We start from the raw sequence: 16,043 nt of genomic DNA, 5'->3' as shown, positions 1-16,043 counted from the left end.
AGATGGTGGTCAGTAAATACTGATTTATCTCTATACTTTTCTGGTTGTTATTCTGATACACATGCAGATTTACCTTTTCCTCATATACCTAATACTGCCAGACCATGACTAAAATCCTCTTAAACATACCAATGAGAAGTAAACACAGGGTTGTCATTGATTCATCTAAACTTTTCAATAAAATATTATGGTATTGGTGTAAAATCTATAAAATAATAGTTTTATCGTACTTAAATATTACCCACTCCCCTTTATAATAAATTTGACATTTGATGGGACATACTATATATATATATATATATATATATATATATATATATATATATATTTTGGTTTAGGTAATTTTTAGTCACTCAATTATTTTTAAGTTTTAAAAAGTCATCAAACTTTTGACTTTGTGCTCATTTAGTCACTTAACTTTTAGTTTGGTCATTTAACTTTTAGATTTGTACTCAATTAGTCACCTAACTTTTAAAATTGTGCTCATTTAGTCACTAAACTTTTGAAAAAATTTAAAAGTTTAGTGACTAAATGAGCACAATTTTGAAAGTTAAGTGACTAAATGTGAACAAACCAAAAATCAAGTGACTAAATGAGCACAAAGCCAAAAGTTTCGTGACCTTTTAAAACTTAAAAAGAGTTAATTAACCAAATGAACACAAAACCAAAAATTAAGTGCCCAAAAATGACGTAAACCCTATATATATATATATATATATATATATATATATATATATATATATATATATATATATATATATATATATATATATATATATAATAGGTGTAAACATTTATATTACACGGGTTGATTAAAAAAAATAAAATATTAAAATGTAAATAATAAAAAAAATTAAAATAAAATTTTGAAATAAGAAATTAAGAAACATATTAATTGCAATTTAGTATAATATTTATTTAATGTGATACTTTACATATATAAGTATAAGTATTATGTGACTTTTTAATTTTAAAAATTGAAAAAACCATAAATTGACATGTGGATAATATTTATTAAAAAATATCACAAAATGAAAAGTGTCAAAATTAATTAGAGATTGACATGTGACAAAATTATCTTCATTTATTATAGTATATATATATATATATATATATATATATATATATATATATATATATATATATATATATATATATATACAATGCCTTAAGATTGAAAAAATAAATATTCAAAATTTTATTTTATTTATCGTTAAAATCTTGCGAGATGATATGATATTTTCTTAATTAATTGCGTGATTTTGAAAATTTCCGAGGAAGAATAATTGTTTCAAGTTACAAGTGACAAAAGCAAAATGATTAAAAAAAAGGAAAATTCGGTCATGTGGCCTCTCCAGACGATGACGCGTACCCCCACCCAACATGACAAGTGTACAACCTTTATTGTCCGTTGGTTTTTTTTTCCATTCGTTTAGTTTTCGGCAATAACTTTTTTTTTTGAAAAAACAATCCTGAAAAAAACAAAGTTCTTAAATCCAGACCAAAAATTCTCCAAAAGTTATAAAAATTTATGGAATACTTCAAGTCACTAGTCTAATAACTTTGTAAAAACAATTTTAAAAAAATAAGGTGTTTTAGATACCAAAATTGATTTTAAAAGATTAAAAGTTTTTAAAAAAATATTGAACATAAAATAATCCAAATAGAGATGATTCAAAATATTTATGATTCAAAAATATTATGATTCAATATGTTTATGATCCTTAACATGTTATTATCTAAAAATATTGTGATTCAAATATTTAATGATCCTTAATTATTATATTTTTTATGATTCAAAAAATATAATGATCCAAATGTTATATTAAACAAAAACTTTATTTAATTCAATATATTATGATCAAAATTAATATGATCCAATTATTATCATCCAAAAATGTATAATGCATAATATCGTTATTATTCAAAATATTATGATTCAAAATTTTATGATTCGAAAATAATATGATTAAAAAAAGTGTGAACGGAAGATTTTATGATCCTTAATATTCTTCTTATTTAAAATTTTATAATTATTAATAATTAAAAAAATCAAACTGATATTTAGTTAAAAATAAAAATAAAAAATAAAAACAAAAAATAAAAACAAAAATAAAGAAAAAAACCCTACTAGATTCAAGTATATAGGAAACATATTAAAAAACAAAAACAAAACCATAAAAAGAAAAAAAAAACTTTTAAAGAAAACGAAAAAACAATTTAAAAATGTTAAAATCGAGAACATATCTATTTAAAAAAAATGATTCTTTTTAATGAAAAATAAAACAAAAATAAAAAGATCGAAAAAAACCAAAATAAATGAAAAAAACCCCTTTTAAATGACGTTCCATAGACGTTCGTTGCATATGATTATTCCGTCGAGTCCGTATTACATTCCATATACGTGCGCCGCATGCGAACGTGTCACGACCAAGTAAATGAGATGGCAATGATATATGGTCTAGGTGGCATTGCAAATGATTTGAAAGACCTTTGTGTGGATGATCTTACAAAATAATGTAATTAAAATCAAGTTTCTAAAAAGTTTGTCATGACTTTGTCATGGCACGTCATGACTCCAAATTTGTATTCAAATCCACTTTAACAAAATCAAAAGAACACAATATTTAACGTGGTTTGGCCATGGTGACCTACATACACGGGCGAACGAGAGAGAGATGATTTTATTAACTTTATGGAACTATTACAAGCACTCAAAATTGTATCTCATTTTGAGCTCTCACAGAAATATAGCATACATACGGTAAAATAACCTAGAAAAGAAAAATTACAATAAATATAAAATTCTTGATAACTTGTATCTTCAATAATTTGCATCTTTTCTTCATAATATTTCTTCGTTCTTCATAGCATGTAGATTCTTTCAAACATTTCATCCCTTTTTTTTCAAACTCACTTTTTTCACTCAAACTAAAAACCTAGAAAAACATATGTTTTTGCAAGGGGATTTAACTTCATCATTTATTGATTAAAGACATTAGTGTCATGTGCAATGACTACTTAAGCTTTCCTGGATACATTTCAAGTACATGTTGTTAAACATATTGCGTCCCTCAAACTAAGCAATGTTGTGTTTTTGTTCCATGATTCACTAGAATAAAAGGGCCACAGATGCATTATAACGTATAAAGGGGCCACAAATGCATTATAACGTATTTAGGTCCTCAAAGAATCATCAAACACAATACTGGCATGGAATCCTAATTGCTTTTACCAAAATTTTCTAAATTAATCCTAGCAATTTTTTTATGCAATTTTTTTTTAAATTAAACCTAGGATTCTAATTTAACTAATGTAACCAACCGCCTACCCCACACTTAATTTATGCAATGTCCCCATTGCATGTTAAAAAAATTAAAGAACATAAAAGTAAAAACTCCCCTGGAATAGAAGTATCGAGGTTAATATTCTTCTTTTTAATCCTCATCTTCAGCTGAATTTGGCATGGGAACAACTCATTCACGCCTTGGGTTTCAAATGTCTCTTGTAGTTGACAACTCTAAATATTCAGGAGAAAGCTTCTTGGAATCGCCTAGAAATGGACCTCACAAATGTATATAGTGCCCGCCTCGATTGGAATCAAATCGAAGACTCGAAAATAAAAGACTGAGCAACTCGCCGAGTTGTAAGTGAAGACTCGTCGAGTTGGATCATTACTTGGGCAAAAGTCGCGAATTTTCTCTTGGACTCGTCGAGTTATAAGAATGCAATCGACGAGTTTTCGGCTCTGTTCAGGTAATTTCTTCTTTCTGCTTCCGTTCTGATTTTGTGTTCAAGGAGGGTGTTAGGGTAATACATCTCCTTATTTTCTTCAGTGACGAGACCCCTTTTTAGCCATTATAAACATCGGACTCATAGTATCACTCTAGTCTTCTAATCTTCTCGTCTACGATTCGACCCCTCACTTTATTTCTCTCACGCTTTAAGAAATTACTCTACTCTCACCCTAACTTCTGCAAAGATCAAAGACAAAAAACTACATTATAACAGGAAAACAAACAATCAATTTAAATCCTACATTACCGTATTTACTATAAGAAAGAAAAAAAGAAAATCAAACTCAAACAACGGGTTGCCTCCTGCAAATGCTTCTTTTTGTGCGAGTCTTGAGTTAGACTCTCAACTTAATAAACTTCCAATAAACTTGATGACATTCCATCCGTTGCATTGAATGTCTTTTGTTCACGAATTTGTAAAGTTCGGTTCGTTGCTTCTAAAATTGGCCAAACGAGCTTGAATTCATAAAACCCAAGAATTTTGACAAGGGTTGGAACCGGTTGGATACTAATCAGAAATGGATCATGCCTCAAAACTTTCTCCAAAGTTGGAATCGTCACCCCATGCTTCAAAACACAAACCAAAAATACAGGGGGCTACGTCGTGGTAATGGTCAAACCACGGCTTGGTTTGTACAACTCAGCTTGTTCTTGTTCTTCGTCTGGCGACTCAGCTTGTTCTTGTTCTTCGTCTGGCCCCTCTGCCAGCAACCTTTCCAGTTCCTCCAAATCACTTTCTGGATTAAATTCTTCATCTTGTAACTTTATCTCTTGTAACTCATAATTCTCTTGTTTGTTGGGCAAGATGTTATCTAACCATCTTCCAAATTTCCTCAAATCATCATCTAAGTCATACTCCTCATCTTCTTGCTCAAATTCCTTACTATTTCCTCAAGAAAAGCATAAAGAGCATCGAGATTTGGAAAATACATAATAATAAATATTAAAACAGAAAACTCGTAACTTTATATGAGATTAATGTCACACAAAGGATCGATAATACTAGCAAATAAAATTAATTATTAGAACCGTCCCCGGCAACGGAGCCAAAAACTTGATGTGTGTAAATTTAATCCTAACAAACTCAAATAAAAACAAACAGACGTAGGCAGTGTACCTATCGATAGTAGTTTAGTTTAAGCAAGTAGGGTATCGAACACATGGAATGGTAAATAATTAAAATTAATACTAATATTATCGAAGGTTGTAAAAATCGCTCGACGGTAGCTTGACGGTCGACTAGTGTTAAGGGATTAATCGGTCTTGGCGGAGATTAATCGGGGACCATAGATTATTAATAAAATATTAAAATTAATAAAATATTAATATATCTTAAGAAAAACAAGTACTTCAAAATTAGAAAATAAGAAAATTTGTAATTTGAAAATTTGAAAATACGAAAATATGAACATTTTGGTATAATACTTGAAATTTTGAAAATTTGAAAATTTTGGAGTAAAAAGAAGTTGATTTTTTGAAATTTTAAATTTTTTTTGACCTTTTTTTACTTTTATTGACCGATTAATCCCGCCAAGACCGATTAATCCCGCCAAACCCGATTAATCCTAAATTTCCGATTAATACCCTAATCCTCGACGGTTGGAGAACTCCAAGCGATTAATCCACGATTAATCGCCGATTAATCCCGATTTCTGCAACCATGATATTATCTAAATAAAGCAATTAATTAAAATGAGGGTTTCTCTAGCTTTACAAGACTAGAAACTTAAGTAACTTCCTAAACACTTTAGCAAAAAGTCAATTAACAACTAAAAGAGGAACAAAAGTCAACTAGATTCAATCAAATTAAAGAGACTTTCGTTTAAATTCGATTCACTTATTCCTATGGTTGATTTCGTGGCAAGTGCAATGGATTAATATGTCACTAGGCGAATCCCCGCGCGTTGCGCGAGAATATAATTATATAGTTAAAATAATAACTTTTACCAAATTATTATTTAATATTTCTACTTTGAAACAAAATGTTAGTAGTAAAGCAAACATATAGTTAACATATTAGTTTTAGTAAACATTATAGTTTAATTTTTAAGTCATTGTGATATATACAATTATTTGATAATTTTATAAACCGTTTAAAATTGTGTGAATTATATATCCAATGAATGATAATATAACGGGTAACAACAAGTATGAACAAAAATATGAACTGCAACTTTTAGTAACATAAAAATAGAAAAACATCTATTATAACATTTGTATTAAAAAAGATATATATACAACGAATAATAAAAAATATGAAAAATAAACACTATAACTTTTAATAACATAAAGACACTAAAACATCTATTATAACATTTATATTAACTCTTCATATTTAAATCACAAATCTCTTCAAATACATTAATGTTTTTAATGAACAAACTTTACAACCTTATAAAAGAAAGAAAAATAAAAAGTTATTAGTGATTACTAATTAATAATCATAAGTTAAAAACTCTTGAGTTGTAACTAATAAATATACATAAATTAAAAAACTCTTGAGTTGTAGTGTGAGTTTCAAATGAATGCGGTACTTGGAAATGTATATTTATTATTATTATTATTAATATTAATATTATTATTATTATTATTATTATTATTATTATATTCGTCTAAATAATTGGTTTTGAAGCATCATTTTAATCCCTTCAATTATTAAACATAAATATATTTAATTATAAATTTATAACATACATAGGTGCATATACATGTTAAACAAATCACATATCATATATATATTTTCGTATATGTCATATGTAATTCTTGTCGTAGTAATATGGATAAATTACTTTCATATGAAGAACATATCATGATAAGTCTATCATAATTACATATCAAATGTTCAAAATTATGTTATCTTTTAAATATGTTGTGTAGGATAACCCAACTAAAAAACAATAGAAAATAAACATAATCAAAATAGAAAAACTACAATCAAATAAATAAGAGCATTGGGTGGTTGAATATATAAATAAAGATGTTACATAAACATACGTTTAAATCAAAAGAAAAAACTAACATTCGTCAACTTTGCTCAAACAAAAAAACTTATATCCATTTTATGAATCTTCTTTCTTCATTTAACATCATTCAACCATAGAAACTTGATGACAATTCTTCACTCACCTGCATCAAAATATTTTTCTTGAAAAAGAAGAATCAGAAAGATATTCCAAGCAAGACATTGACGTTTGGAGAGTCACATTCAAGATTGAGTAATACACACAAACCACATATAAAGATTAAATGAGAAACTGGATATAAAGAAAGAATAGAAAAGTTTCATTTGTTTTGGTTGAAAAAAAAATCATATTACAATTACCGTCGATGCGACATAACCCATTTCTTCAAATCATCATATTTGGATCGTGAATGCTTCAACTATATGAAAACTTTTGAATCACAATATCTTCAAATCTTTCTTACATGTAACATTTTATATAACACAAAAGACACAAAAGATTGGCCTTTTTATAGTAAACTTTTCACTAAAAACTTTTGAGTGTTAAATCATAATTAGGAAAACTTTTGAGTTGCATTAGTTAAAAAAGGGGGTTTCAAATGAATGTGGTTTGCGGAAATTAAAAAAGGGGGTTTCAAATGCATGAGATTCAAGAAAAAATGCTAGCTTTATAAGTATGTATGATTGGTTACCGATTTCTAATGTGATTAGGTTCATGTTCACTATTACTAATCCTTTAGCAAACAAATTAATTCAAAGAATGGCCAATTGATTAAACTAACAGGTTTCCTAGTGTTCAGTTCGAATCAAGTAAGACTTGTAACATTATTTAATTAAATTAGTTGGTTTAATTACCTCATATGAGGTTGGTCATCACATATGCTCACACATTAACTTACTTATTTTCTAGTTAACCTTAGGTTCATGTTCACTAATACTAGGCATACAATCTTGTTTTCACAAAACTATATGATTCAAGCAATCAAGAAGATGTTCATGCAGCTCAATTAATTTAGTTATTAACAGAAAATAATTAGCATTAACATGCAAGGATCTTTTAACAAGCTTAACAAGATAAATAACCAAATCTATATAATCCAAGCCACTCAATCAAACCATATTCATAAGATCATCTAGTCTAAACAGAAGTATGACGTTTTTAGCTCATAACTACAACAAATAAATCAGTAAAATAGAAATCTAATGGTTCAAACATGTTTCACACAAAAGATTAAGAGAAAAATAATGTTGTTTGCCTTTGATCTCTTCAAAATTGCCTTCTTGTTGAATTCTGGTTCCTAAAGCCTCTTGGTAATGTCTCTGGTCTCCAAAAGTCACCAAAAGCCTCCAGCATCCGTTAGGGTTTCGGGAATAAACGATATATATATAAATATATATATATATATATATATATATATATATATATATATATATATATATATATATATATATATATATATAGATTCCAAAAATCAGCTCCAACTCGTCGAGTTTTAGGGACAAACTCGCCAGGTTTTTTACTTAGAACGAATGTACGAAACGGAACTAGTTTATCGGGAATTTTCATCTTAACTCGTCGAGTTCATTTGGAATCAACATTTTCTCAAAGCATGAAAGTTGTCTGAAATTGTGTCTAGTTTTCCGAACATTTTGAATCTCGTCAATCAGAGTTACGAGTCATGAGATATGGCCAAAACACTGACGAGGGGTCAAGCTATCCAATAACATCCTTCTTTCTTCAAAATCCAAGATCCAAGCTTCCAATCACCAATTCCGCTTCCTTTTCCTTCTGAGCATGTCTTTGTTGCTGAAATGAGATTTTAAACTAATTAAGCATTTTCTGCTCATTAAATGAGATAAAATCAACATAAAGTATTAAGATAATGCATGAATTTTATAACTAAATATGGCATACACTAGTACAAAAATGACCTACAGACACACCAAAAAAGTGTGACCATATGCGTATAGTGACATATTTTTTTTTATTGAAAGTGTTGATGAATCGTAGAATCAAGTATTAATCAAAATCAGAGTTAAACGAATGCAGATTGAACAAACGATGTAAATAAGATCTGGTTTCTGCTCATTTATGCTTTCAACTTTTACAGAGAAAATAGATAGGTTCTGTAAAGGACTCTTATCTAACTCTAGTAAAGTTCCATATTTATAGGAACAGTGAAAGCATACAAAAAATACTAAGGCATTGACAATTAAGCTTCGTACGAAATATACCTTAGTAAATAAACTTAACAAAACATACGAAGGGTAAAACAGACTTCGACATATTACAACAAACTTCGACCCTAACAATCTCCCCCCTTGTAATAATGTCGACCTTCGTCAGTTCAAGAGTATCTGTATAGCATACAACATAACTCTTCGAATCTCAGTGTACCACGAGATTATCTTCTTCAGTTCCTTCTTATCTCCTTCATTATTCTTCTTGCAGCTATTCATACGAACAATGAAATTCGTATATTGGGATGTTGTATATCTTTCCACTTCGGAAGCTTGAAACAAGAATTTTTTCGCCTTCCCATTTTTATCCTTCCCAACAAATACCATACCAAATGGTTTCAAACATATTTCTCCGTCAGCATACTTCTTCAACTCAGGTTGATTTAAAGGAAGTTCCATTGGCACTTTTACAGTCAATCCCTTTGCTGTACCTAACTCAACATCAGTAAGTGCTAAACACTGATAATAGTTGTCAGTGAAAATCTTGATGTGAGCCACCCCAAGTCGAAAAACTTCAGGATCAGTTTCTCGAAAATATGAAGCGTCTTTATCCTTTAGTAACAATGCAACTTGTATCAGATCATACAAGTTCATTAAGGGAAAATAAGCTACTAAAAAATCACATACTTGCCCATTCGCCCTCGAAACAATAAAGCGAAGATTCTGCATCATATTTTCGAACAACACATCTCGCTTTATGCTTATCACCTTCTTTATCTTCACCAGAGACCAAATCTCCTCTGGAAGTTTTCCAAGTACATCATGAAATCTGATCTTCATGTATGTGTACTCATCATCATTGTCAAATTTCTCAGCAATTTTGTACTGAGCCATGATGAACATCATTTCATTGATGGGAAAATCTAATTGACTCATATCAGTGTTGAAAACAACATAACTTCTCTTTGGATTCTTTTCGAAAGCATACATATGATTATATGCAACTTTCGACTCTATTGTCTCATAATTGTAATGCTTTGAAGGATCACCCTTGTTCATCCCAGGTGGATCATTTGCACGAAGTCGCATAATGCTTTGTACAATTCGGAGCTTTTCAACCTCAGCCTCCGCTTCAGCTTTCTTTTCTTCCTTTGACTTTTCGACCATAACAGTTTTGCCTTTGTCTTTTACAGAGGAATTATCAACACTTTCCTTAGGCTTCGAACTGCTGCCTCCTTCTCCAATCACAATTCCTTTGGAAATTGATTTTGAAATTGGCTTCGTTGTCACTGGCATTGTTGTTACAACAGTCGAAATAACTGGCTCAGCAGTAGACACAAATGGTTTTGTTATTGGAATCTTCGTAGAGAACACCTTTCCAACAACCTTTGCATCTACATGCAAATCTTCACCACTAGCCTTCGTACTACCATCCTCCTTTTCTCCCCCTTGCACCCCTGTGAAAACAGGTGGGGCATTCTTCAGAAGAAGGCTAGAAATATGAGAAAGTGAAGCAAGTTGTTTTTGCAAGATCACTTCAAAATGAACGAACTTTTGAGACAAAAAGTCCGGAGTGATTAATGGAGATGAAATTGATTTAACAGTTAACTCTTTAAGCTCCTTCAGCGAATTAAGCACTTCCACAAAGCTTTGATTTTCCGTGGTCGACAATTGAGTAAGTTGAGGACGCAAATCTTCGTACAGTTTGACATATTTGGTAACAACATTACAAATAATGTCAATTTTCTGATTGATCGAAGCATAATCACGTTGTACGATTGATATTTCTTTTTGCATATCCTGTCGAAGTTCTTGGATTTGCAAATTTACATCTTCCCTCACCATCTTGATATCTTGAACGAATAGTACATGTCGTTCTTTCATCAATTGCTTGAATTCTTTCACTTCCCCTCTGAACATCGAATTGAGAGAATTGACTCGTAATTCATCATTTTGATCATTGTGATCAATCTTTTCCAACAGACGAATCTCTGAATCTCGGACCATTCCAGAGACTTTACTTACCACTTTTCCTTCGAATGTTTTCAGCATATTATCAACTTCCAGATGAGATACAGACGAATTACTCCCCAAATCTGCTTGTGATTGAAGAATAGAATTCAACTTCTGGTTAAGAATCTTGAATTGTTTCATCTTCATCAACATATGATCAGGGAAGTGATCTTCTTCATCATCAAACTGTAAATCTTCAAAGGCACCTCCAAAACCTTCATTATCAGTATCAGCTTCAACAACAGGTGAATTAATTTTGAGAGAATCAGTAGATTGAGATGGAAAAAGAGTGGTAAAGGGTTGATGAAGAATGGTTTCAAAAGTTGGGGAATTTGTAGTATTCGGAAGAATAAAAGGTGGTAAAGACACGAAAATGTCTGGTTTTGAAGATACAGGAATAGCTTGATTAGTAGGTGCAACTTCTTTGTTCGACTCTCCCTCACCCATGTTGACATTTACATCCGTATCAGATACGTGTGTAACAATTCCTGAAGTTCGAACCTCCTCAGTATGTGATTCAGTTAACGAGACTTCGGGTGGTATGACTATTGTCTTCTCAGGAGTAGATACAGATTGTGAAACAACTGGTTCTGGTGTTTCAGGAACAATTTCTTCTTCAGAAGATGCCTCTTGAATAACCAACTTTCTTTGTCTTTTCTTCTTCTTCGAAATATGTTTGGCCACATCTTCAGCTCTTCGTTTCTTGGATAGAGGCGAGACTAGAGCTGGAACCTCTCGAAAAATAACTCCTTGATGAGAGAGTTGTGGTTTATGAACATTAGAAGGAGAAAATTTTGATCCACCATCAGAAGATTTTCTGGAACCCCTAGACCTTTTCTTCAAACGACGAAAAACACAAGATTTAGAAGGAATTTTCTCTACCACTACAGTATCATCAACAGGTTCCACTGGTTTGATGACAACAGTCGAGACATTCACTTCAGCCGTCTCAGGCTTCTTTGGAGACTTCGTAGATTCATGCACAATCTTCTCAGGAGACTTCTTTGATTTGTGCACTGGCTTCTCTGTTGTAGCTTTTGCATCCTTTTTAGAACGTTTAGACTTCTTGGAAGGACCAGCTTCTTCTTTCGACAATAATTTTCCAGTCTCAACATCTGGATTAATGGTTTTCAAGTACTCAACCAACACTGAATTTGTTGGCTCAACCCTCTTTAACATTGCATCAGGAATCCGAGCAATGTGTGTGAATACCTCCATATCATCCGAAACTTCATTTGGGAAGTGATACTTCAGAAACTCAGCCTTCTCTTCATCAGCAGGGACAACAATTCCTTCTTTATCATAGAAATAACCAAGGATTAAGCTCCAATACCTAGCACATGAAATACCTTGAACCACATTCGTGTTTTCGACACTCTTTTGGAATTCCTTCCATAGTTGAGTAGAGTAGTCGACAGAGATATCATAATACAATCCTGCCACCATCGCATAAACCTCCATGCGACCTTTGTCTAAGCCAACACTTCGACCTGTCAAGCATCGAAGAAAAATTCCAAACAAGAAATTCCAAACAGTTGGCAGGGCTGATTTCTTGAAATCACTGATCTTTGTGAGTGGGGGTTGATGACCCATCTCATTAAACATATGAATAACTTGTGCATAAGAAAGATCAGTAACAAGTTGAGAAATGGGAATATCCAGAATCTGACAAAAGATCTTCGTGGACAAACGGATTTCTTGTCATTCACCAGTTGAAAGGTGATGATATCCATTGCTTTGCTATAAGTAGCAGTGGATCCTGCCTGAGAAAGCCATGAGAGAGGAACTGAGAAAGAATTGAACATCGCCTTGGAAAGAACGAAACTCTTCAATGCGACAATTAGCATCTTCAATTCTTCTGGATACAAAGACACATCTGCTTCCAGTTGATAATTGGTGATTTGAATCTTCATGATCGGTTGAGAAGTGATGTCTTCAGTTGTTCGAGAAGTAGAATCAATGCCAGCCATGATTAGGGTTTAGAAGCTTTGAAGAACAGAGAGAACTTGGGTATTTTAGTTCTTTTGTGTGCGTAAAAAGATAAAGAACCCGTAAATGCCATTTTTATATGTAACCCTTACTTTGAATTGAACGCGGGATATGCATTGATTGAGATCTGACGTGACACCTTAAAAGTCGCACCAGTCTGCCAATAAAGTTGCCATGCGTCAAAAAGTAACTGTCACATCGCCTTGAAACCAGGAAACGTCTCCTCACTCAGTCTGTTCGTGTCACCTCAAGGAATAGTAACCGTCATCAACCTTCGGATGGAGGGTAAGCTCTTTCGTCTTTTGGTTTAGAGACGAAGTCATGTGCTAGACTGTCGAAATCATCAGCCTGATTTGGTAGTACTCAGAACCTCAAGGATTTCGTGTGTGCTGTGTGCCAAAGAAAAGATAAGAAACAAATTAACGAAAATTTGGATCTGTGATGTCAAAAGTTTCGACACAAAAGCAGAGAAACCCCGTGCAAAGGTTACTTCATTAATTATCAAGAGAGATAATCAACTGCTTGTATATGTTCCCGTGAATTACAATCGAATACTTGTAGAGAAGTATCGAAGGGCTTCTTTTATTAGGCTTATTGGGTGGTTTAAAATTTCGTTACATATCATCCTAAACATAAGGTGAGTAATTGTAACAGAAATTACTTGTTTGACCAGTGTAGTCAGTGACAAGTATGCTTTGAAATATGTTGATAGTAACTTTGAAAGCAAATGAAACTCATACAGAAATCATATTAAAAAAAATTATTTGTTCTGGATCCTGTTGGGTAACAAACATCGTGGGTTTCGATAGTTTGATCAAGATCACGCATAAGAATAGAATATGATTTTGAGTTTCGAAAAATGGTACTGAAACAAATATTTCGTCAAATCTGGAACATAGTTCCCCGTCTATTCCTTATTAAGGTATGAAGTTGGGTTTCACTTTCATCACGGCCTCATGATGTCAGATCACTAACACATAATTTTAATATATCTAAATCTTGATGGGTTGAATCAAAGATCTCTTGGATATATGTATTCGTGTGTGCAAGTGTAAGAAATTTTGTGATGAAAAAAAGTGGTATGAAGAACGAATTGTACCTTTGTTATTTTCAGACAAAACAGATAACTCTTAACTCATGTGAGAAGAGTAAGGTAGCTCAATCGACTAATGTGAATATAAGCCTGACTTGGGAAGAAATTTTTGTATGAAAAATTTCATTAAGGCTTTCGTAAACACACATTAAGTCTACAGAGGCTCGGGTCAACATGCTGCAGCATGCTTCTAGGGACAACCTAACTAGTACATAGTTGACGAAAGTTTACCTTCCCATAGAAACATCAGCACGACCCTTGAAAAAATGTTCGTGTTATCTGCACAATGAAAAAGAAACAAAGAGAATAACAAAAATCTTTTTGATATTTTTGATTTTTCAAAAAAAATATTTTTGAGTTTTTGTGAATGTTTTCGAAAAATGAAACAATTAACAAAAGAAAATCTTTTTGGAGTTTTTGATTTTTCGAAAAGATAACAACAAAACAAAAATAAAATCTTTTTGTAGTTTTTGATTTTTCGAAAAGATAACAACAAAACGAAAATAAAATCTTTTTGTAGTTTTTGATTTTTCGAAAAGAAAACTAAGATACAAACGTACGAAAAACATTTTTACAAACAAACGAAAATTTGTAAACAAACTACAATTCGCCACTCTTACGAAAATTTGACAAACTAACGAGAATTTGTACCACACAACCATCATGCAAATTGTCGAATTCGAAGCGTGTCGAAGCGTTGACTATGAACAGTAACCGCTGAATGGCATCTTATTGCCTATGAATCGACACATTTATATAACTTGCCTTTGCTATACATTCGAAATCTGTCCTGGAACTGAACTCGCTTCAATCATTCCCAAACCTGTCAAAATTCGAACAAACAATTTTTCATCCAAAGCTTTTGTAAAAATATCAGCAAGCTGATCAGTTGTTTTTACAAAATGAACTTCAATGTTTCCATCTTCCACATGATCTTTGATAAAGTGATAACGAAGAGCTATATGTTTAGTTTTCGAATGTTGTACTGGATTATGACAAATGTGTATAGCACTTTGAGAATCACAGTATAATGGAATCTTTTTCATATTCACTGCATAATCCCTCAACTGACTTTGAATCCAAATAATTTGTGATGTACAAGCAGCAGCTGCAACATATTCGGCTTCAGTAGTAGAAATTGAAACACACGTTTGCTTCTTCGACTGCCAACTAACCAACTTTCCATCAAAAAATTGACAACCACCACTTGTACTTTTTCGATCCAATGTACACCCTCCTAGATCTGCATCTGAAAATGCATGAATGAAAAATCTTGTTTTCGAAGGATACCACAATCCTAACAAAATTGTTCCCTTGAGATAACGAAAGATATTCTTCACAGCTGTAAAAGGTGGTTCTCGAGGATTTGCTTGATACCTAGCACAATTACATACATAAAACATGATATCAAGTCTACTTGCGGTAAGATAAAGTAATGAAACTATCATGCTTCTATATAAAGTAAGATCAACCGCAGGCGATTCTAATGAAGGTGTTAGCCTTGTGCCAACAGCCATTGGTACTCTTAACTTCATGCTATTTGTCATTCCAAACTTTTCAAGCAAATTCCTTGTATATTTCTGTTGATTGATGAATATGCCTTCTCTATTTTGACATATGTTTAATCCAAGAAAATTATTGATTTTACCCATCATGCTCATTTCGAATTGGCTTTTCATCAAGTTTTCGAATTCTCTAGACAAAGCAGGGTCAGTAGAGCCAAAAATAATATCGTCAACATAAATTTGAACAAGCATCAGATGACATCCAACTTTCTTTCGAAATAATGTGGGGTCAACTGATCCTTGCTTAAATTTCGACTGTTTTAAGAAACTGGTAAGAGTTGCATACCATGCTCTTGGTGCTTGTTTTAACCCATATACAGCTTTATCTAAAATATATACATGATCAGGATGCATTTCATTTACGAAACCTGGAGATTGTTCTACGTAAACAGTTTCTTCGAGTTCTCCATTGAGAAAGGCACATTTCACATCCATTTGATAGA

This window comes from Lactuca virosa, chromosome 1, assembly GCF_052849685.1.
Source record: "Lactuca virosa cultivar CGN04683 chromosome 1, Lactuca_virosa_CGN04683_v6, whole genome shotgun sequence".
Classification (NCBI taxonomy): Eukaryota; Viridiplantae; Streptophyta; class Magnoliopsida; order Asterales; family Asteraceae; genus Lactuca; species Lactuca virosa.
This window is presented reverse-complemented; position numbering follows the sequence as displayed.